This window comes from Heterodontus francisci, chromosome 35, assembly GCF_036365525.1.
Source record: "Heterodontus francisci isolate sHetFra1 chromosome 35, sHetFra1.hap1, whole genome shotgun sequence".
Lineage (NCBI taxonomy): Eukaryota > Metazoa > Chordata > Chondrichthyes > Heterodontiformes > Heterodontidae > Heterodontus > Heterodontus francisci.
The window spans coordinates 20,706,437-20,731,119 of NC_090405.1; the positions used below are offsets into that span (position 1 = coordinate 20,706,437).

Below are 24,683 nucleotides of genomic sequence, written 5' to 3' on the forward strand. Positions count from 1 at the left end.
GCAAGGTAATCCAAGGTTGAAACACATCGCGTAGTAGATTTAATGCTACGCACATTAATGGAAGCAATTCTTACACCTATTTTTTCCTAAAAATTAGTTGTTGCTTCCCATACCATTTGTCCTCGCTAGTCCCAGTCCTTCGGGATGTTCCTGCATACCCATCGTATGCGCAAGCAGTTTCACGTTGGTTGGCTCAAAAACCCCTCCTGATTTTTCATGCAGGGTTTGTGCCGCTCGGGCGACATCGGGGGGGTCTTGTAGGCAGAGAGGATTGGGTTGTCCTCAGCTGCTTCCATCTGTTCCTCCTCGAAAACATCACAGCTCCCGGTCTCCCGGAGCCCAGGTGCGCCAGACGTGTCTTTGCTCCCGGTGTCGCAGAGCTGAGATGCGTTGGCCACTTCGTTACGTGTGGGGCATTGGGGTTGGGGCACGCCGGGCCCATCACAGCTTCCAGTGCCCGGGGGCTGGGATGCTTTATCATCCATCTCGGAGTTCTGCCGCCTCTTTTGAAGGGGCTGTCGTTCCAGCATTTCCCCGTCCAGTGAAGAGGAGTTGTTGCAGTCTGATTCAGAAGAGAGCCTCCTCTTGCCACTGGTTTGGGTGGTGGCTTTGGGATGTTTTTTCTTTGTGGTTTTCCTCTGGACCACTTGCCACTGACCTGTTTGTCCATCTGCTGCCTCCTCCTCCATTGTGTCTGTGGGGGAGGGGTTTCCGGGCGCTGGGTAGGTGCTGGGTCGTTGGTTTCAGTCGCCTCCCCTTCCTTCTCAGGTTGAAGTTCCTCACTGCGGAGAAGGTTGCTGGTCTCCTTTCGAACAGCGGACGCCTTCGTCGAACCTTCGCCCGGCCATTCCTTGGACCTTGCCGCCTGAGCATAGCTGAGACAACGTTTGGGACAGGTCTTGTAGAGATGGCCTGCCGCACCGCACAAGTTGCAACACTTAGTCTGCTTACAGTCCTTGGTCTGATGGCCTTCCTCCTTGCAGTTCTTGCAAACAACCGTGCTGCAGTTGGCTGCCATGTGACCAGATTTGCCACAGGTGCGGCAAACTCTGGGCTGCCCAGCGTAGACCAAGAAGCCTCGACTTCCCCCGATAGCGAAGCTGGAGGGAGGGTGGATGATGGCTCCACTGGGATCTACCTTCAAGGTCACCTTGACCTGCCGCTTGCTGGTCCAGATCCCAAAGGGGTCCTTGACATCAGTGCTGCTGCCGGCCACCTCGACGTACCTGGCGAGAAAGGTGAGTACATCCACCACCGGAACATGGGGGTTGTAGAGGTGAATCGTCACCACCCGGTCCCGTTGTGACGGAAGCGTGAAGAGCGGCTCCGCTGTGAGGATCGACAGTGGCGCCCGGTCCCCTTTCTCCTTGAACGCCTTCAGGAACTTGATGCATCCCGCCACGTTCCGGAACGTCACGTCGAAGTATCCACTGCTGGGGAAATCCTGCAGGCAGAAGACGTCCGTCGCTTGAAATCCGCAGCAATCGAAGAGAATTTTCTTGATGAAGAAGGTGCGATCGACCGGTGCATCTCCTTCCTTGTCCTTCATGACCACCCGAACGGTGTTGCGCACTCCCTGGCCCGAAGCTCGAAAATTGGTTATAGCCATTTTACTCAAAGCTTCCCCAGGATCAAAAGGCAATGATCATGGTCTCTTCTCAATCAAATAAGCACTGATAAGAACAGATACTACACTTGATCTTAGCCAAAAGGCCGAGAAGCGATCCTACTGACTGCCCTGTTTCCAGGGTAAATGACCGCCCTGTTTCCAGGGTAACTGACCGCCCTGTTTCCAGGGTAACTGACTGCCCAGTTTCCAGGGTAACTGATCACCCTGTTTCCAGGATAACTGACTGCCCTATTTCCAGGGTAACTGACCGCCCTGTTTCCAGGGTAACTGACTGCCCAGTTTCCAGGGTAACTGATCACCCTGTTTCCGGGGTAACTGACTGCCCGGTTTCGGGGATAAACTACAGATGTGTTTGCCCTGGATCACACTGGCATCCAGGAGCTCCCACATGCTGCAGCTGTGACACATCACCTGTCCTGTCATCCTTAACGTGTTTCAATTAACTACTTAATTATTTTATTCAATTGTATATTTTATTAAGCTTACTACTAGTTTGTTTACTATTTTAAACATTAGGACTAAAATGGACCTTAATCACTTACCAGATACTCATCAAACATGCAGCTTTTTCCAAACCAATCAACTACCTGCTTGCCTGTGATGTCGCAGCTTACCAGATCCTCACCAAACAGCTCCTTCCACTGCACCGAAGCAAGAACCAAATCCTGTAAACTCACCCCAGCAGCTCTCTGTTTCCCTGCTCTCACTCTCCATTGTGATGTCACTCCTTGATTTTATTACCCCTGCTCCGCTCCTGCCGTGCTCCTCTCTCTCTCGCCCTGTCTCTGAGTCGGTGCTTTTGACACACTTGTTAACTCTCTGTTCCGTCGTGCTTTTCTGTCTCTGGTCCAAAATCTGACTCTGGTGGGATTTGAACCCACAACCTTTGAATGCCTTCTTTATCATTATTTAGAAGTCCAACACGCTATCCATTGCGCCACAGAGTCGCACGTATTTTGAAAGACATCACCAAGGCCTTTGATCTTGTCAGCAGAGACGGACTCTTCAAACTGCGATGGAAACTCGGCTGCCCTCCTGAACTCTTTGGCATCATCTCTTCTTTCCACGAGAATATGCACAGTTCCATCAGTTACAATGGAGCAACATCAGACACTTTCAAGATCAGCAGTGGGGTAAAGCAGGGCTGCGCGCTGGCGCCAACTCTCTTAGGAACAGAGGAACATAGGAGGAGGCCATTCAGCCCGTCGAGCCTGTTCTGCCATTCAATTCGATCATGGCTGATCATCTACCTCAACGCCCCTTTCCCGTGCTATCCCCATATCCCTTGATGTCATGAGTATCAAGATTTCTAACAATTTCTGTCTTGAACATGCTCAATGATTGAACTGCCACAGCTCTCTGGGGTAGAGAATTCCAATGATTCACCATCGTCTGAGTGTAGAAATTCAACTCGATCTCAGTTTTAAATGGCCTACTCCTTATTCTGAGACTTGGTCCCCTGATTTTAGACTCACCAACCAGGGCAAACATCCTATCTACATCCACACTGTCACGCACTGTAAGAATTTTATCAGTTTCAATGAGATCACCTCTCATTCTTCGAAACTTTAAGGAATACAGGCCCAGTTTCCTCATAAGACAATCCCACCATCCCAGGGATTAGTCTGGTGACCCTCTGTTTCACTCCCTCTATGGCAAGTATATCCTTCCTTAGATGAGGAGACCAAACTATACACAATACTCCAGCGCGGTTTCACCAAGGCTCTATACAATTGCAACAAGACATCTTTACTCCTGTACTCATGACCCCTCGTGTGAAGGCCAACATACCATTTGCCTTCCTAACTGATTGCTGCACCTGCACAAGAGCTTTTAGTGTCTCATGAACAAGGACACCCAGGTCCCTTTGGACATCAACACTTCCCAACCTCTCACCATTTAAGAAATACTCTGTCTTTCTGTTTATTCCACCAAAGTGGAGAACTTCACACTTACTCACATTATATTCCATCTGCCATGTTCTTTCCCATTCACTTAGCCTCTCCAGGTTCCCTGGAAGCCTCTCTGCATCCTTCTCACAGCTCACACTTCACCTAGCTTTGTGTCATCTGCAAACTTGGAAATATTACATTTAATCCCCACATCCAAATCATTTATATAGGTTGTTAACAGCTGTGGCTCCAACACTGATCCTTGCAGTACCCCAATAGTAACAGCCTGCCATCCTGAGGAGGACCCGTTATTCCTGCTCTCTGTTTTCGGTCTGTTAACCAATTCTCAATCCATACCAGTATATTATCTCCAATCCTATGTGCTCTAATTTTGTTTACTCACCTCCTGTGTGGGACATTACCAAAGCATCCACTGGTTCTCCTTTATCTGTTCTCCAGGTAACATCCTCAAAAAACTCAACGGGTTTTTTCAAACCTGTTTTCCTTTTCATAAATCTATGTTGACTCTGCCCAATCATATCATTATTTTCTAACTGTCTATTTATCACATCCTTTATAATTGGTGTATTCGTCTCCATGCTGCTATTGTACACTTTCAGTGACTCAGATGGGGGTGTTCACCTGTATATCAGAGCTGACGACAAGCTGTTCATCTTGGCAAGACTCCACTTGGACGTAGAGACTTGGACGTAGAGACTCCACTTTCCATCAACATTGACAACATCACTTTGGAGGTTGTCAACAGCTTCACATACCTTGGATCAACAATCACCAGCAATCTGTCCCTTGATGCTGAAATCAGCACCAGGATTACCAATGCTGCAGCTGTCATGTCAAAGTTGAGAAGACGGGTGTGAACCGACAGCAAACTGACCGTAAATACAAAGCTCCACGTGTACCAGGCTTGTGTTCTCAGCACCCTCCTTTATAGTAGAGAATCATCAACAACTTATACAAGCCAAGAAAAGCAGCTGAACAGCTTCCACCTCCACTGCCTCAGATGGATATTGGACATCTCCTGGCAGGACAGAATGCCGAATGAGGAAGTACACCAGTGTGCAGGGATCCACAGCATGTTTGCCCTCTTGAGTCAGAGGCGGCTCTGTTGACTGGGCCAAATGAATGACAGTCACATTGCCAAATACATGCTCTGTGGTGAGCTTGCTATAAGCACAAGACCAACAGGTCAGGGAAAAAATCAAGTTATTTGGAGAGGTTTGAGTTAATTAAGGAGAGTGGGCATGGATTTATAAATGGAAGTTCATGCTTGATGAATCTAACTGCATTTTTTGATAAACTATCTGAGAAAGTTGATGAAGGGAATGCAGTGGATGTTGTTTATATGGATTTTACAAAAGCATTTTATAAAGTACCACATAAAAGGGTGGTTAACAAAATTGAGGTTCATGGATTAGGAGGGTCAGTGTCCATTTGGATAGGAAATTGTTTTAAGGACAGAAAACAGCGAGTCATATGAAATGGTTCTTGGTCAGACCGGAGGATAATCGACAGTGGTGTTCCCCAAGGGTCAGTGCTAGAACCATTGCTTTTTTTTGCTACAGATTAATGACTTGGATCTTGGAATATCGAGTAGAATCTCAAAATATGCCGATGACACCAAACTTGGAGGAGTGGCAAACAGTGAGGATGATTATGAACTGCCTGAAACAGGATAGTTATCGGCTAGTAGGATGGGCAGACAGGTGGCAGATGGAATTTAATAGTGACAAGTGTGAGGTGATGCATTTTAGCAGAAGGAATAGGGAGAGGCAATATATACTCAATGCTACAGTTCTGAAGAGTGTGCTGGAATAGAGGGGCCTGGAGTACATGTCCATCATTCTTTGAAGTTGGCAAGACATATTGCGAGAGTGGTTAGCAAAGCATGTGGGATCTTGGGCTTTATAAATAGAGACATTGAGTACATAAGCAGGGTTGTTATGCTGAACTCTGGTTAGGCCCCAATTGGAGTGTTGCATTCAGATCTGCTCACCAATCTTTAGAAAGGATGTGCGGATTCTTGAGAGGATGCAGAGGATATTTACCAGAATAGTTCCAGGGATGGAGGGTTTTAGTTTCAAGGTTAGGTTAGAAAAACAGGGTTTTTTCTGCCTGTATCAAAGGAGATTGAGGGGAGAATTGATAGAGGTGTCGAAGGCTCTGACAGTTTTAGATAAGTTGGCAAGGAAAAATTGTTCCCATTAACTATTGGTACAAGGACTAGGGGATTCAGATTGAAGGTTTTGGACAAGAGATGCAGGGGGAATGTGCGGAAGAGCTTTTTTACACAGTGATTGGTAATGATCTGTAACTCGCTGCCCCCGAGGGCGGAGGAAGTGGAGACAATCGTTGGTTACAAAAGGAATTTCGACGGGCATTTGAAGGAAATAAATTTACAGGGCTAGGGGGATCGAGCAGACGAGTGGGACTGACTGGATCGCTCCATGGAGAGCTGGCCTGTACTCGATGGGGCAAATGGCCTCCTTCCATACCACAAATGACCCAATGACTCGATGAGTCTATGTCACTCTCAGAATCAAGACAACAGAGTGACAGATTTAACACAACATTATAACATATGTTTTGTTTGACAAATTCAATAATAACTCGCCTCCACTCCTAGTATTTCTAAATCCCACACATTCACTATAATGTCAACAATTATTTCCTGTTGTGTCTCTCTCAGATTTGTAAACTTCACTATATTGGAGTGAGGTGACATCTACTGGCGGGAAGCAAGAACTGCAATCAAGCAGCAGAAACTCCACAGTCTGTCAGGGTTAAAGAAACATTGCAATATGAGGAAATAGTGAAGGGGTTTGATCGGGTTGATGGAAACATGATTCCACTTGTGGTATCGAATGAAGCAAGGGCCGGAAATATAAAATTGTCGTTAATAAAAGAAATGAGGAATTCATGAAAAATGCATTTGCTTAGAGAGATATACAGCACTGATATAGGCCCTTTGGCCCACTGAGTCTGCACTGACCATCAACCACCCATTTATACTAATCCTATGTTAACCCAGAATTCCCTACCACATCCCCACATTTCTCCTATCACCTACCCTGGGGCCAATTTACAACAGTCAATTTATCTATCAACCCACAAGTCTTTCGTTGTGGGAGGAAACCAGAGTACCTTGTGGAAGCCCACATAAACAACTTGCAAACTCCACACAGGCAGTATACAGAACTGAATCAGGGTCATTGAAGTTGTGAAGCTACAGTGCTCACCACTGCACCACCCTTAGAATGTGGATAGAGTAAAAAGTGAGATTGGATGGACAGAAGCAGTCTGAAAAGATGGCTCAAACAAAAGGTGAAAACCCTGAAATGTTAACTCTGTTTCTCTCTCCACAGATGCTGTCAGAGGTGCTGAGTATTTCCAGCACTTTCTGTTTTTATTTCAGCTTTGTAGGATATTGTTTTGATCTGAAAAAAATGCATGATCGGCTGTGGGTGCCAGTGCAATTCCACAGGAGCGAATAAAAACCATGCCAACGGTGGCTCGTTGGTCCAGGGGTATGATTCTTGCTTTGGGTATATAAGTGATTAATATGTGAGATGTCCTGGGTTCAAATCCCAGATGAGCCCTTCTCTGTTGCCATTTTTAGTTTAAGGTCATCGATTGCTTTCAGCCTTCCAGAAAGCGGAATCAATTTCCAAACTGAGCCTGCTTGAGGACTGGGGAACTGGATTCAAAGAGCTTGTCGACAAAATTGAAATGAACAAAATATACAGATTGTCAAGTGAGAATATAAGGTTGCAACAGTAACTAAAGGCCTGCTCGGGTCAGCAAATGAAACCCGACCCAAGCCTGACAGCACCACATCCGACCTGGTCCGAGTCCTTTCATTTTTTTCCCGTGCCCGAACTGACCACCAGAATGTTCAGTTAAACTTGCTTCCGTTTTTCACTTTTTAAGCTTGTGCAGGTAAGGCAACAAAAACTGTAACTGGACTTCAAAGGTTGTTTAAATGTACATTAAGATTAGAGCTACGTACCGGAGGTGATGAGCTGAAGATTGTTACCATAGAAGTTAGTGATTGTGAGGTCACTAGTTAAAGAGAAAGTCATGGAGTTGTGCCCAGACAGGTTGTCCCACACTATATTGATTAAAATATTGCCCGAAGGTGAGAAAATATCATTATACATTCCCAAGACTCCTGCTTTACAGGTTGAAATACTTTCTGCAAGTTTATCCAGAGAGCAGCTGAGATGCAGAGACCAGGAAGGTCTTGAGTGATTAATTATTATAAAATATACATTCTTATATTAAAGAGATTGTGCTCTACCTTCGATGGAATCACTCACTGCAGACTAGTGCAGAGTGTTTCCCGCCTTGACGTCCTGGCTGTCACTGGATCTTGAGTCCAGGCCTCTGGATTACTGGTCCAGTAATCTTTGAAATTTCTCCCTTGATCTAATATTTTAATCTGGTAAGTCAGATTTTACAAAAAAAAATTAAATGATTTAAGACTGCTTCATGTTCAGCAGTGCCAAATGAATAAAGAAATTCAAATATATTCAAAATTATATATCAACTATTAAATACTAATGCCCAGCTTTGAATACAAAAAATGCCTCTAATTGTGTTCTGGTCTGGAATGGAATTCTTCAGTGTTTCTGTTTAGCTTGGATTGACTCATCGATTTGCTTGTTTTTCACTTTGTCGATGCCTTTGAATAATTGTGGATTCTTCTTCAGGGTGTCTTCTTTCACCAGGTAGTTCTGACCTCTGATGATGTTGATCGTAATCAGCTTCAATTTGCTGATAGTTTTGGAAGTGAGCAGATTTCCTTTGCTTGAGTTTACAACATGGAACTTAGTCTGACGTATGGACCCATAGGAGGATTTGAAAACTGCCCTTGCATTGGAGCATACAGTTGCATCCATCCAAACAGAGGTACAGTAGAAGTGACATATTCAGTTCAGTCTGTCGATCATGGGACTTTTAATCTCAGGGTTGTGAGTTTGAGCGCCATTTAGTTTTTCCATTTTTTAGGCTTCATTAGCAGAGAGTACAAGGAGTGTTTGAAATGAAATTCAACAACAGTATGAGAAATGCTCTCTTTCATTCGGGACTCTTAACTCTCTGCAGCATCTCGCTGTGAAAGATTGAACTTTACCTCATTTCTTTTTCAGCTGGGAGTCAGTGCAGCTCAGTGGGACTTCTGGCTGTCTCCCACCTCACAATTCATCAGTGCTGAGAAAGCAATGGGAAATATTACTCATGGCTGAGTAAGCAGAGGACACCGATTTAAGGTGAATGGGAAAAGAACCAAAGGCAACATGAGGAAAAACCTTTTTTATGCAGCAAATGGTTAAGATCTGATATGTACTGCCTGAGAGTGTGACGGAGGAAGATTCAACCATAGCTTTCAAAAGGATATATGATAATTATCTGAAGGGAAAAAAAAATCAGGTTTTCATGGAATACATGAGGATGTGGCATGAGCTGAGTTGCTTGTGCAGAGAGGCAGCACAAGCACGATGAGCTGAATCCCTCCTTTTGTGCTGTAAGTATTCTGTGATCTATTATTCTATACAAAGTGAAACCAACACTCACATATGAGAAACAGACAGGTACAGTGTAAACCCCACACGAACAAACCAGCAAATGCCAGGGACAGAGTGAAACCAACAGTCCTAGACAAGAAACTGACAGATACTGTGTGAAACCCAAAAATCACTTATCAGGATTTGGCAGTTGATGTGTAAAAACCTCTCTTCAATATCCATCCTGCAAGGTACAAAGAAAATTCGGTACAAACCCAGGCTCATACTTCAAAGACTGAGAGATAAAGAGCAAAACACAGACTCACCTACAAGAGGCTGACAAGTACAGAGAATAAAACAGAGGGGGTGCAGATTAAAAACACATGCATGTAACGGATACTGATAGGGATAGAATCAAACACTTTCTCACACATGACACGAAAATTGGTGGTGTCGTAAATAGTGAGGAGGAAAGCCTTAGATTACAGGCCAATATAGATCGTCCGAGGCAGAGAATATAAGAGCAGGGAGGTTATGACGGAGCTGTATAAAATGCTAGTTAGGCCACAGCTGGAGTACTGTGTACTGTTCTGGGCACCACACTATAGGAAGGATGTGATTGCACTGGAGAGGGTGCAGAAGAGAGTCACCAGGATGTTGCCTGGGCTGGAGCATTTCAGCTATGAAGAGAGACTGAAAAGGCTAGCGTTGTTTTCCTTAGAGCAGAGAAGGCTGAGGGGAGATAAGATTGAGGTTTACAAAATTATGAGGGGCATTGATGGGTTAGATAGGAAGAAACATTTTACCTTAGCGGAGGGGTCAATAACCAGGTGGCATAGATTTAAGGTAAGGTGCAGGAGGTTTAGATGGGATTTGAGGAAAAAAGTTTTACCCAGAGGGTGGTTGGAATCTGGAACGCACTCCCTGAAGAGGTGGCAGAGGCCGGAACCCTCACAACATTTAAGAAGTATTTAGATGAGCACTTGAAATGCTATAGCATACAAGGCTACGGGCCAAATACTGGAAAATGGGATTAGAATAGTTAGGTGCTTGATGGCCAGCACAGACACAATGGGCTGAAGGGCCTGTTTCTGTGCTGTGTAACTCTATGACTCTATATCAGAAACTGATAGATCTGGACAAAAGCTGATGTTCACATACAAGTTGTTGAAAGATAGGTGGTGAAACTCATTTTTTTTTTATTTCCAAAATATACTTTATTCATAAAAATCTGTAAAAATTACATTCCCAAACAGTTTAAAATAGCATCAAGTCAAAAAATACAAACAGTGCAAAGGTGATCAGTTACCTTCTGTACAATCATGAGTTGCCTCACAACCCTTCCATTTCATTGTCATGCCATATACATTTTTACATTTACAGCACACAAAATTTCTCCGATCCAGTTCAAGGGATTTCCCATGGATCCAGCCCCTCAGTTCAGCTTGGTGGGGGGACCTTACACTGTGGTCTTTCCCCATTGAGCCTTTGCTGTGGCTGCCCCAAGCTTTAGTGCGTCCCTCAGCACGTAGTCCTGGACCTTGGAATGTGCCAGTCTGCAACATTCGGTGGTGGACAACTCTTTTCGCTGGAAGACCAGCAAGTTTCGGGCAGACCAAAGGGCGTCTTTCACCGAATTGATAGTCCTCCAGCAGCAGTTGATGTTTGTCTCGGTGTGCGTCCCTGGGAATAGCCCGTAGAGCACAGACTCCTGTGTTACAGAGTTGCTTGGGATGAGCATCGACAAAAACCACTGCATCTCTTTCCACAAAGTTAACTCACATAGCAATAGCAGAAACAGTCACAAACCAAAAACTGAAACATACAGAGTAAAAACCCACATTCTCACACCAGAAATTCACGGCTACAAAGTGAAGCTGACTCTCTCCTCCCAGGCACTGACAGGTACAAAAGAAAAGACGCACTAACATACCAGGAAATGTAATGTAGGAAATAAAACCTGATTATCATGTCAGAGATTGGCATTAATGACAGTTGTGGTACCCAGAATGCTCTGCGCTCCAGAATTTGCCTTGTCTCTGATAAGGAGCAGGCGCGGTAGTGGCTGAGCTCCATCTGCAGCTGGAGTGGAATATTCACAAAGTGCAGGGAGACCGCGCCCGTAGCGGGTGCACACAGCTGGAGCAGGGCGTCAAGGCCACAATAGGATGGAACAATCCCGTTTGTGTCCCTGCGGGTGGCGGTGAAGCTTTTCCCTGTGAGGCTTCCCGAAACTGCCCGCCAGCAAGGTCAACTGGTCAGAGAGCGTCTGTAAATGGATAGGAATTGGGGATTGGGCAGGGAGCGTCTCTAAATGAATAAGATTTGGGGACTGGGCAAGGAGCGTCTGTAAATGGATAAGAATTGGGGATTTGGCAGGGAGCGTTTTTTAATCCATTCGTGGGATGTGGGCGTCGCTGGCTCGATCTCAGCTGCAGTAATGTGTCCAGTTCTGGGCACCAGGTTTCAGAAAGGACATCAAAGCTTTTGAGACAGTTCGGAGGAGATTTACGAGAATGATACCAGAGATGAGGGGTTTCAGTTCTCTGGACAGGGTGGTGAAGCTGGGATTGTTGGCCAAAAATGTCAAGGGGAGGTGAGGAGAGATCTTTTTACCCAGTAACTGATTCGGATTTGGAATGAATTGTCTGACAGGGTGCTGGAAACGGATTCAATTATAACTTTCATAAAGGAATTGGACAAATATTTCAAAGTGAATTTCTCCAGGACTATGGGGAAATAGGCAGGGGGTTGGACTAATTGCATCATTTTTTTCACAGATTCAGCACAGGCACAAAAGACCGATTGGCCTCCTTCTGTGCTGTATGATTCTATGAAATAGTGACAGTCAGGGCAAGTCTGTATAAGAAGGAGAAATGGAGACAGGTCAGGGAGAGCACATCACCAAAACTGGGAGATACTACATTGGAAAGGGAGGGTCGGAGGGGGAGAGAGCACGTACATACAGTCAGAATCAGCACCTTCAGGGGAAGAGAGAGAGAGGAACCAATGAGTGTAGAACTGAACCCAGCCAGAGTCAACCTGCTGAAACACCAGTGAGTTCACACTAGGGAGAGATCATTCACCTGCTCCGTGTGTGGGAAGGGGTTCACTCAGTCATCCAACCTCACTGAACATCAACTTGTTCACACTAATCAGAGGAGACCTTTTCAATGTTCTGACTGTGAGAAGAGCTTTAAAAGCAGTAATGATCTGCTGAAACACCAACACACTCACTCTGGGAAGAGGCCGTTCCCCTGCCATGTGTGTGGGAAGGGATTCACTCAGTCATTCAATCTGCTGCAACATCAGCAAGTTCACATGTAACTGCAGGGGTTGGATTCTGCTGTTGTTGCTGCTATTCATCACTTTCAGAGACAAAGTTGGGTCTTACTTTATAACCAGTGTAGTCCAGAGCAAAAGTGTCTTCTTCATGTTGAGATAAACGGGAGAAGAAACCGGGAAGTGGTGGCGAGGATGGGGGAGGTGCTGCACCATCACTTTAATGGTGCACCCTCCCTCCCCCGGGGTCCTTGCTGCACGCCCGCCAGGCCTGGTGGCTCTGATTGGGGTCCTGAGAGCCCCTGAGACTCGGTGCAGCTGAGGCTGCGCTCACCCCCGCTCAGCTCTGTTGTGATATTTAAAATATGAAAGGCCTGTTGGACTGAGAGCTGATCTGGAATTTAGAAAGCAGCATTACTGGAGGCTCATTGCTGCTCAGCACAATCTCACCCCCCGCTCCTGGGAATTGTTGATTCTGCACCCTGTAGTTCAGTTCTTCACTTAACTAGAGGGGGAGATGTGTGAGCAGAAAAACAGAGCAAATTAAAAAACACAGCTGGACAGATGTGCAACAGGTCAATCCACTGTTACAATAACTCCATCTCTGACTCCCTCCTGACAGTAACCAGCCCTTTCACAGAGACTGTGGGTGGCTCTGAAAAGAGCCTTTGGTTTATTAGATGTCATTTTGGCTGCTTTACTTTTTCTGGGAGCTCTGAGCGCTGGTTTTCTTGCGCAGCAGCACGGCCTGGATATTAGGCAGCACCCCGCCCTGAGCGATGGTCACGTCTCCCAGCAGCTTGATGAGCTCCTCGTCGTTGCGGACGGCCAGCTGCAGGTGTCTGGGGATGATGCGGGTCTTCTTGTTGTCCCGGGCCGCGTTACCAGCCAGCTCGAGGATTTCAGCGGTCAGATACTCGAGCACAGCAGCCAGATAGACCGGGGCTCCGGCACCCACACGCTCAGCATAGTTGCCCTTTCTCAGGAGCCTGTGAACACGACCCACCGGGAACTGCAGTCCAGCCCGGGAGGAGCGAGACTTGGCCTTGGACCGAGCTTTCCTGCCGGTCTTTCCTCTTCCAGACATTTCCACAATCGCACAAATACTTTCACAAAGAATGGATAATTTCTCAGCTTTTAGCACAAGCGTGAAGCAGTTAGGATAGCCGAGTGGTCTAAGGAGTTGTGTTTAGGTCGTAGTGTTTTCTGGAGGCGTGTGTTCAAATCCCACTTCTGCCAAGTTGTGTTTTGACTGAACTGGAGGGATTTGGGAGCAGCGGTGAAGGGAGAATATGGAAGAATATTGGCAAGTAAAATGAAAATGGACCCAAAGATGTTTCTTCAATACATTCGAGTAAGAGCAACTAAAGAAAGAGGAGTGCACTGAAAAGACCAAAAAATCACAGTGATTTTTGACATCTTGCCAGGATTGAGTGGCGCGTGCACGGGATGATGTCATTTTGCATCGCCAACGTCATCACATTTCCGCAACAAATCCATCTTCGTGCATGCGTGACAAAGCGTCATTGGGTATCTAGCCACCCCATCCCCCCACCACTTGGCTGGAGGAAGTGGCTGAATGGGAGATTTTGAAGCTGTAGCTCTCCCACCTCGGCAACTCACTCCAGGCCTCGACGATTCCCCCCCTCAGCCGCTCGCTCCAGACCTCGCTGCTCCCCCATCCCCCCACTCCCCTGGCCAGTTGTTCCTCGCTTCGTACCACCCCACTCTCTGGCCACTCGCTCCAGGCCGTGCCGCTTCCCTCCTCTCAGCCACTCACTCCTACGTCGCCCCGTCACCCCTTGCGGCCCTCCTGCTTCTACAGGTGGCGCCTGGTGAAGAAATGTGGGAGCGAGTGTCACGGCCAGAGCTAGCAGCTGTGGGCTGGGCTGGGACAGGGTGGGGGTGGGGGTGGGGGTGCGGAGAGCGAACAGCCAGAGTGCGGAATTTCGCCAGTAGGGAGGAGGGGGAGAAAGCGAGTTGCAGAGGGGGGAGAGCGGTCAGTGGGGTGGGAGCTAGTAGCTGCGTTCGGGTGAAGTCAGTCCTGGTCAGTTATATAAACAAATCACAATAACGAATTGGCAGCACATTTTATCCTCTGCCCGATTTTCCTTTCCATCGATCGGGGTGCTAATTCACTATCTTCCAATGGAAATTCAATCATAAAATTCCTTTTGTATTTAATAGGATTACTGAAATGTTAAATGGATCTGAGAATTACAGTTAGTATTAGCAAACGCACCCGAATGAATTAGGACCCCAATCGATGGACAGGAAAATCGGGGAAAGTATAAAATGTGCTGCCAATTCGTTATTGAGATTCGTTGAGGAATTCGATTCTGCCCAACACTGAAATTGGCAGCTTTTTTGAATTCAACCTTTCTGCCAGGACGACAATTTAAGCCAATGATTTGCTGTATTTTCTAATTCGAGGCTCGGCAATTGGTTAAGACATGCGAATGGGAAGAGGGTGACCAATCAGAAGTGGGCTCTGGATAGCGCGGGCTCAAACTGCGGGAATTCCAGGTCCCTGAATGATTGAGCTGAAACTGATCAGTTTCACAAACCCTGTCAGTTTCAGTGCAGGAAACACCGTCTCGGGAGAAATAACATCACAAGTGGGTCTGGTTCCAGTGACCGATTTAACGGCTGCTGCAAAGCTCCCGGATTCCCTCATGGCAGCGAAATCATTTTGAAATTCTATGAAAACAATGAGTGATTCTGGAGGAGTGATGGCTTTTCACTGAGGGCATGTGTCGACTGGAGAAATAACTAACTGTAGAGCCTCGGGCACTGTTTACACAGCCCGTTCAGAAAATCAAATCCACTGCACATCCTTGCTACAAATGAAATGTCAAATTTGGGGATTCTAGTTTTGTATCTCGAACACAGCACAGATTTATTCCAGACAGTTCTAAACAGCCTATCCCAGCTCCCGTTTCCAGGTCACTGCTCTCTCTGTGAGGCGGTGGGTGGCTCTTCGAAGAGCCTTTGTTGTGTTTGCTGGAAAGGGTCGAGTTGTTCAGCCGCTGAATTCGTAGTGAGTGCGGCCCTGCCGTTTCAGAGCGTACACCACATCCATGGCAGTGACCGTCTTGCACTTGGCGTGTTCAGTGTAGGTGACCGCATCCCTGATCACATTCTCCAGGAAAACCTTCAACACCCCGCGAGTCTCCTCATCGATCAAACCCGAGATCCGCTTGACCCCGCCACGGCGAGCCAGGCGGCGGATTGCTGGTTTGGTGATGCCCTGGATATTATCACGAAGCACTTTGCGGTGCCGCTTTGCTCCATCTTTGCCCAGTCCTTTCCCTCCTTTACCTCTGCCAGACTTTCTTTTATTAATTTCCAAAATATACTTTATTCATAAAAATCTGTAAAAAAAAAATACATTACAAAACAGTTCCAAAAAGCACCAAGTCAAACAATACAAAGAGTGCAAAGGAGATCAGTTTCCTTCAATACAGGAGTGAGTTACCTCACAACCCTTCCATTTCATTGTCATGCCATGTACATTTTACAGCAAACAAATATTTTCTGGCTACAGTTCGAGTGGTTTCCCATGGATCCAGCTCCTCAGTTCAGCTTGGTGAGGGGACCTTACACTGTGGTCTTTTCACATTGAGCCTTTGCTGCGGCTGCCCCAAGTTTTAGTGCGTCCCTCAGCACGTAGTCCTGGACCTTGGAATGTGTCAGTCTGCAACATTCGGTCATGGACAACTCTTTGCACTGGAAGACCAGCAAGTTTCGGGCAGAACAAAGAGCGTCTTTCAACGAATTGATAGTCTTCCAGCAACAGTTGATGTTTATCTCGGTGTGCGTCCCTGGGAACAGCCCATAGAGCACAGACTCCTGTGCTACAGATCTGCTTGGGATGAACCTCGACAAAAACCACTGCATCTCTTCCACACCTGCTTTGCAAAGACACATTCCAGAAAGAGGTGGGCAACGTCTCTTTTCCACCACAGCCACCTCGAGGGCCGCGTGTGGATGGGGTGAGACTTCGGGTGTGCAGGAAGGATCTGACAGGGAGGGCTCTTCTCACCATCAGCCAGGCTACATCTTGGTGCTTGTTTGAAAGTTCTGGTGATGAGGCATTCTGCCAAATGACTTTGGACTTCTGCTCAGGGGACCATCCGACAGGATCCACCATCTCCTTTTCCCGTAGGGCCTTGAGGATATTCCGTGCAGACCACTGCCTGATGGATTGGTGGTCAAAGGTGTTTTTCCACAGAAACTTTTCCATGAAGGATAGGCAGTACGGCACAGTCCAACTGGATGGAGCATTCCGCGGCAATATGACCAGGCCCATCCTTTGCAACACCGGGGACAGATAGAACCTCAGCACGTAGTGACACTTGAAGTTTGCAAACTGGGGATCTACACACAGCTTGATGCAGCCGCACACAAAGGTAGCCATAAGGATGAAGGCGACGTTGGGTACATTTTTCCCGCCCTTATCCAGAGGTTTGAACATCGTGTCCCTCCGGACTCGGATCATTTTGGATCCCCAGATGAAGCGGAAAATGGCTCAGGTGATCGCCACAGCGCAGGAATGCGGTATGGGCCAGACCTGCACCACACACAGCAATGTGAGCGCCTCGCACCTGATGACCAGGTTCTTACCCATAATGGAGAGAGATTGCTGCTCCCACATGCTCAGCTTATGTTGTACCCTGGCTACTCGCTCCTTCCAGGTTTTGGTGCACGTCTCAGCCCTTCCAAACCATATCCCCAGCACCTTCAGGTAATCTGACCTAACGGTGAAGGGGACAAAGGATCGGTCAGCCGAGTTCCCAAAGAACATGGCCTCGCTCTTGCCGTGTTTAACATTGGCTCCCAAGGCCAGTTCGAGCTGGTCGCAGATGCTCATCACTCTGCGCACAGACAGTGGATCCGAGCATAAAACGGCGACGTCATCCATGTACAGGGAGGTTTTAACCTGAGTGCCTCCGCTGCCTGGGATTGTCACCCCTCTGATGCTCGCATTCTTCCAAATAGACTCAGCAAAGGGTTCAATACTGCAAACAAACAAGACAGGGGAGAGAGGACAGCCCTGTCTGACTCCAGATTGGATCGGGAAACTTTCTGATTCCCACCCATTGATTGAGACTGCACTATTGATGTTTGTGTAGAGTAGTTTGATCCAATTGCAGATTCCCTCCCCAAACCCCATTTTGGAATGCTCATCCATCATGTAAGTGTGCGATATCCTGTCAAAAGCCTTCTCCTGGTCCAGGCTGATGAGGCAGGTGTCCACCCTCCTGTCCCGTACATAGGTGATCATATCCCTGAGTAGCGCAAAGCTATCAGAGATTGTCCTGCCTGGTATAGTATAGGTCTGATCAGGGTGAATCACCAACTCCAGAGCAGACTTGAATCGACTGGCTATGTCTTTTGACAGAATCTTGTAGTCAGCATTAAGCAGAAATTGGGCCACCAATTTCTGATTTCTGTCCTCTCCCCCTTCTGCTTGTCGATGAGGGTGATGATGCCTTTCCTCATGGATTCTAACATGCTGCCAGCCTGGAGCATACTCTTGTTTACTGGCAGACATGTTGATTCTTTCCTCAAATCAGTGCACAATAAAAGAGACTGATTCTGTCAGGCTCCTTTTTATACAGGCCACCTGGACCTGCCTGAGAAAGGCAGAGTGAGAGCAGGGAGGGGAGGAGACAAGAGTGAAGATTAAACAGAGAGCTAGATGGAGGAGACACCCAGAGTGACAGACAGAGAGAGAACGGCCACTCATCTTTCAGCTCCACCTCCAGTTTCCTCCGGGCTGCCAATTTCAAACCCTTTATTAACAGTAGAACCAAAACCCAGCTCTCCACACAAACCCTTCCAGACTCGGCCTTCATAGTCAAGGCTTTCCAGAAAGCCAGAGCTTTTAAATATGGTCCCGATGCAATTAACACTCAGTAATATTCCCACCTAAACATAGTCCATTCTATACTAAGAAACCTCCTCAGTAACATCACCATTTCCACACACATCCGCTTCCTGCAGTTTACAAACACCTTACTGCAGCTGTTTGGGGAATCTCCTGTGTTAAGATTGGAGTTGGAAAGCGGCCTTTACCCGGCAGTGTTATCGTCTCACACTGAATCTGCTAGACATCCTGTTCTCTTTATTGTGAGAGAGAAAGCACGGATTTAGGAAATGTTCATTTGAAATGATCTCTATTGAGAACGAGCCCGGCCGTGGGACAGGTATTCCAGTGCAAAGAGCTGTCCATGACCAAGTGTTGCAGACTGGCACATTGCAACGTCCAAGACTATGTGCTGTGGGACGGCATTAAAGCTTGGGGAAGCCACCATGGAGACTCAATGGGGAAAGGCTGCAGTCTGAGGCCCTAGTAGGCCATAGTACAGTGAGGGGCTGGAACCTGTGTAAAACCCCTCGGGCTGTTTGCACCAGAGAATGTTTGATGTGTAATGTAAATACTGTAAATATAACCTGTGCAGGCAGGGATTGTGAGATACATCATGTACATTATTGAAGGAAACTGAACTGTATTGTACCTTATGTAATATTAAATTTGAACTGCTTTGCAATGTAATTGCACAAATTATATGAATAAATTACATTTTGTGCAAAAGAGAGCAGCTTTCCTGTCAACACACACCTTGTCTCAGGGCACAACTTTCCTGTGATCTTGTCATACCCAACTTCGCTCTATATCTTCTGACACACACACTTTACAGTCTGTCATTTCCAAAAACAAGCATTCTAAAATCAAAAGACCTTTTGTTTATTTCTCCTTTCTTTTCATTTCTCCTCTATTCTTCTCAATCACTCCCTTCAACAGTCCTATTCAGATCAAGGTGGAATGTGAATAGTGTCACAACTCACCTCTGACACTATTATTACCCTTTTCTCTTGTCTCATTCAATGGGAAAGTTTTATTCACCAGTCTGTTGCTGTTTTACACTCTTGCCATACCATCTGGTATTGCATCCATCTGAATTCTGTGCTTTCATGGCCTTACATATCTTTTCCTCTTCTGGATGATTTGTTTGCTTCAGTTCCATTCAACCAGGCTGGACCACAGGGAAGCTTAGAACCTTTGCCTTGGACGGGTCCACGTTGATCCATTACATTCAGAATCACCTCCTTGAAATAACTCCATAGTACAACTACAGTAACCACACAGAATCTGCTTCAAACACTCCTCCACATTTTATCTGTTCTGACTGTCAACACCTCCAGCTCTTTTGTTTAAGTGGAACCCATCAGGTGTGCATAGGCTCCTTCTATTCTGAAAGCTGTAGCACTGGTTCAGGGAATTCAGCCCTGTTTCTCTACTCGAAAGGATCAGCCATGCTTGATCTGCCTCGTATTTTGCTTTTATTGCAACGTTACAAGACCTCCAATCCTCTGGCACCACACCTGTATCCAGTGAGGGATTGGAAAATGATGGTCAGACCTTCCACTATTTCTTCCCTGGCTTCTTTCAACAGCCTGGGGTACATTTCATCTGGTCCTGATGATTTATCCACATTCAAGGATGCTCATCCCATTAAGACTTCCTCTCTCCTTAAGTTATCACGTCCAATACTTCACACTCCTCCTCCTTCATAACAATATCTGCATCACCCTCTCATTCGGGAAAACAGTAAAGTATTCATTAAGGATATTGGCAACATCTTCCACCCCGATACAAAGGTTACATTTTTGATCTTTTATGTGCCCTGCTGTTTGCTTAGTTGCCTCTTACTCTAATGTTTTGATGCAACATCTTTGGATCCATTGTTATTTTGCTTGTCCATGTTCTTTCCTGTTCTCTCTTTGCTCTTCACCGCTGCTCCCAAACGCCTCCAGTGCAGTCAAAACACAACTTGTCAGAATTGGGATTCGAACACACGCCTCCAATGGAGACTACGACCTAAACGCAGCGCCTTTGACCGCTCGGCCATCCTGACTGCCTGCGATGTACTATCAATGCTAAGGAAATTATTCATTCTTTGTGAAAGTATTTGTGAGATTGTGGAAATGTCTGGAAGAGGAAAGACCAGCGGGAAAGCTCGGGCCAAGGCCAAGTCTCACTCCTTCCGGGCTGGACTGCAGTTCCCAGTGGGCCGTGTTCACAGGCTCCTGAGAAAGGGCAACTATGCTGAGCGTGTGGGTGCCGGAGCCCCGGTCTATCTGGCTGCTGTGCTCGAGTATCTGACCGCTGAAATCCTCGAGCTGGCCGGTAACGCGGCCCGGGAGAACAAGAAGAGCCGCATCATCCCCAGACAACTGCAGCTGGCCGTCCGCAACAACGAGGAGCTCAACAAGCTGCTGGGAGGGGTGACCATCGCTCAGGGCGGGGTGCTGCCTAATATCCAGGCCGTGCTGCTGCCCAAGAAAACCAGCGCTCAGAGCTCCCAGAAAAAGTAAAGCGGCCAAAATGTCATCAAATAAACCAAAGGCTCTTTTCAGAGCCACCCACAGTCTCTGTGAAAGGACTGGTTACTGTCAGGAGGGAGTCAGAGATGGAGTTATTGTAACAGTGGATTGACCAGTTTCACATCTGTCCAGGTGTGTTTTCAGTTCCCTCTCTGGATTTCGCTCTGTTTCTCTGCTCACACATCTCCCCCTCCAGTTAAGTGAAGAAGTGAACTACAGGGTGTAGAATCAACAATTTAATAAATCCCGCTGCCTTCGATTTGATAAATCCCGAGACCATCCCGGTACATTAACGGGAACTGGTTCGGAGCTGATGAATTAATTTAATAATGGAAGTGTCCGGGTTAATTCTCTGTTTTTCATTTGGACAGTTTAAATTGTGTTTTTTTTTTCTCTCTGGTGATCTGAGCGCCGCTTCTCAATGAGAATCTGCTCCCGGAACAGAGTAAATGCAGGAAGGAAGAGGCCATTCTCGGGCTGTGTGTTTCTCTCCTAACCTGATCTGTTTAGACCGCACTGTTCCCAGAGGACGGAATCAGTGAGAGTTGTGCACACACAGGAGCTGAGTCCATTGCAGCGCTTTAATATGTGCCTTCCCCCCGGCCCTCCCTATTCTCCGGACACAGAGCTGTCTGTTCCCCCCGGCGGCGGGATAGAGTCGGGGATTCTCTCCCCGCAGTGTCAGGGTCTGCAGCCCCGGGGAACTGGCGGTTTCAGTCAGAGTGACCGAGCTGCCTTACATATCCTGTGTACTGATCTCCAATGGATTCAAATATTAGTGAACTCATTGGGTAATGTTTGTAAATAACCCTCATGTGAACGGACCCGGCTCCATTAATGCCTTCCAAATAAAACTGGGATCCATTTCTTTTCCCCAAATGCCAGCTAACGGATCCCAGGAGCGGGGTTGAGATTGTGCTGAGCAGCAATGAGTCTCCGGTAATGCTGCTTTCTAAATTCCAGATTAGCTCTCAGTCCTACAGGCCTTTCGGGAAAGTGATGTGACAAAACAGAAACCATGTGACCGCCCCTTCAATCTAATGGGTTTGATGATGAACAGAGATGGCAGCTCTTTCCTTTGCTGATTTGGTGGCTCTGAAAAGAGCCCTTGTTACACTTGTTACTGAAGCTGGGTTTTAGGTGCGTTCCCCGCGGATGCGGCGGGCCAGCTGGATGTCTTTGGCCATGATGGACCGGGATCATTCTGGTGAATCTGCTCATTTTCCGACAGAAGCATCAGTCGCTGTTTGAACTGTTTAAAGTCAGGGGTGCATTAGCAGCCGGAAAGTGAAGGGCAGTTCATTGCTCCCTGCAGCATTATCCGCCTCTTTCAGGAGAAAAGATCAGAAACCGCTCGTTTCTGTCAGTCCCCGAGAAGCCTGTGAGAAGCGGTTAGTCGCTAATTTGTTCCTTTTACAGAGAGGAAGCTGATATTTGTCCCGTTTTAAATTGCTGAACCGGACCTTCCTCCCGCCGCTTACAGTTAACAGATTGACAAATGAAAACGATTCCTAAAATCGCGTCAGGATTTTGTGACGGTAAATACAGTAAAACAGAACATAAAATGAGAGGTTTTAAAATTGTTGCCTGAAAATTGAAATTTTCCATCACTTCAATTCCTTCCTGCTCTGGAATTGCCGGGCTTTTTCCAATTGGAAAATCTAAGCCAATGAGAACTTCGATTTACTTATATGTGATTCTCCTATTGGTTAAGAATTGGATTGAGAAGCGGGTGACCAATCAGAGACAGAATCAAACTGCGGGGATTCCAGGCCCCCAGTAACTGAGCTGAAACTGTTCAGATTGACAAACCCTGGCAGTAGCTTCACACATTGGACACTTCACACTGAGTCATTCAAGGGCTGGTGTGAGAGAAGCTTCAGATCCTGTCATTACTCTCTGACTCATTATTCATCTAGAACCAAACAATTAGTAAATGTGAAGCAGTGAAGAGACTTTTCACTCTCACTGCAGAATGTGTCATCTGGGGAAATAAGGAACTATTATATTCGGAGATTCCAGGGACATTCCTCCCTGAACAAATCCATTCCTAACATTCCCGATCACAGCCTATCCCAGCTCCTGTTGTCACCCGACTCCAGCTGAATTGGAGAAACTCATGTGTTGGGGTTTGAGTTGTGAGGTGGGGTTTCTCCGCCAGTGTTCCTGTCTTACACACTCTCCTCCTGAATTTGTGAACTGAGACTGTACCGAACACATCTCCAGTTAGAGTGAGGGCCGGATATCCCTCTGTTTTATTACAGAGAGTGGGGAAAGGGCTGGGTGGAGGGGAGTCACCAGGGATCCTGGATTTACTCCAAATCATTTCCATGTGGAATCTGCAGGCGGGGCCGGGACAGGGATCATTTGATCAGGGGATCAGCTCTTTCCTGAGAGATGTGGGTGGCTCTGAGAAGAGCCTTTGCGTTCAGATGTTTCCAAGTTTCCCACGCTCTTTCACTTCTTTCCAGACCCTGCTTTCTGAGCCTTCGCTGCTTTCGGCTTGACCTTGCTCTTCCATGTCTGCACTTTCTTCAGCGCCTTTCCGCCCGCCGCACTCTTGCCTTTTTTGACCTTCTTCGCAGGAGACTTTTTCTGAAGCGCTGCTTTCTTCACCACCTTATTTGGCGTTGCCGCCGCCTTGCTGCTCGTTTTCTTGGCTGTTACTTTCTTTGTTGTCACTTTCACGTCTGCTGGTTTCTTCACTAAAGATTTCTTGTCTGCTGGTTTCTTCACTGAAGATTTCTTGTGTGCTGGTTTCTTCACCTTCTTTCCCACTTTTCCCTAGGTTTTCCTTCTTGCTGATTTTGAAGGAGCCGGAGGCTCCCTGTCCCTTGCTCTGCACCAGGGAGCCTTTGTTCACATTCCTCTTGATACTTTGCTTGATCTGGGTTTTGAGCTTCTCCTGAGCGGTGGCAGACCTGCAAGGAATCAACTACCAGCTAGCGTATAAAGAGAGACCAAGGCTCAGGGTCTTCAGTTACCTGGAGGGGAGTCGGAGAGGCAGCGGATCCTGTGAGGAACCACAATCCAGGAAGGATGAGAAGGTCATTGTCAGGGTACAGAGGAGATTAAGTTAAAGATTTACCAGTTTATAAGCAAGCGCAGAGCCAAGGAACGGTGCTGGGGCAGATCAAATAATAGGAAGCTGTCATCAGTTGGAAGGCAAGAGTGATTAAATGACAGAAGAGATGATGGTGCAAGGCAAAAGTCAGGGAAAGAAAAAGTAACATTTTGTAAGCACAGATACCAGGAGTGGGGTTTGAACCCACACAGACACATGTCTATTGGATCTTAAGTCCAACGCCTTAACCACTCGGCCATCCTGGTACATTAGCCAACCACTGAAAATGAAATTTAATGTGATCCGGGTGCCATCTGGCCTTTTACAATACAAAGTTATGACTCCTCTCCCATGCTGAATTGGACCCTTCATTATTTATGAACCTCAATCGGATCACCCCTCAGTCTAGGTTTCTCTAAGGTGTAGGGTCCCAACTCTTTTAGTCTAACTTGATAACCAAGATGTCTTATACTGGGAATTCGTCGAATGTCTCTCCTCTGTACCCTTTCCAAAGCCTCAATATCACCCATCATGTGAGGAGACCAAGACTGGATACAATATTCCAAGTGAGTCCTGACCAAGGTTTCATAAAAGGACAAATTCGGGACATCTCAGATACTGAAGGAGTCCATGTCCAGAAGCAGCAAGACCTGGACAACATTCAGACTTGGGCTGCTAAGTGGCAAGTAACATTCACACCACATAAGTACCAGGCAATGACCATCTCCAACAAGAGAGAATGTAACCATCTCCCTTTGACGTTCAACAGCATTACCATCGCTGAATCCCCCCACCATCAACATCCTGGGGGTTACCATTGACAAAAGCTTAACTGGACCATTCATATACATACTCTGGCTACAAGAGTAAATCAGATAGTGGGAATTCTGTGATGAGTA

General features: G+C 46.8%; 2 non-coding genes and 1 pseudogene across 2 annotated transcripts; all 3 read right to left on the reverse strand.

The window, feature by feature from the left end:
- Positions 1-1,616: 1,616 nt before the first annotated feature.
- LOC137350772 (U2 spliceosomal RNA) lies at positions 1,617-1,725 on the reverse strand (annotated as a pseudogene).
- Positions 1,726-2,486: 761 nt separating this feature from the next.
- Positions 2,487-2,577, reverse strand: trnar-ucu (transfer RNA arginine (anticodon UCU)). The gene is given in 2 exon segments: positions 2,487-2,522; positions 2,541-2,577. It is a non-coding gene; the product is annotated as a tRNA-Arg (tRNA).
- A 21,390-nt stretch (positions 2,578-23,967) lies between these two features.
- On the reverse strand, positions 23,968-24,050 carry trnal-uaa (transfer RNA leucine (anticodon UAA)). The gene has a single exon. It is a non-coding gene; the product is annotated as a tRNA-Leu (tRNA).
- Positions 24,051-24,683: the final 633 nt, after the last annotated feature.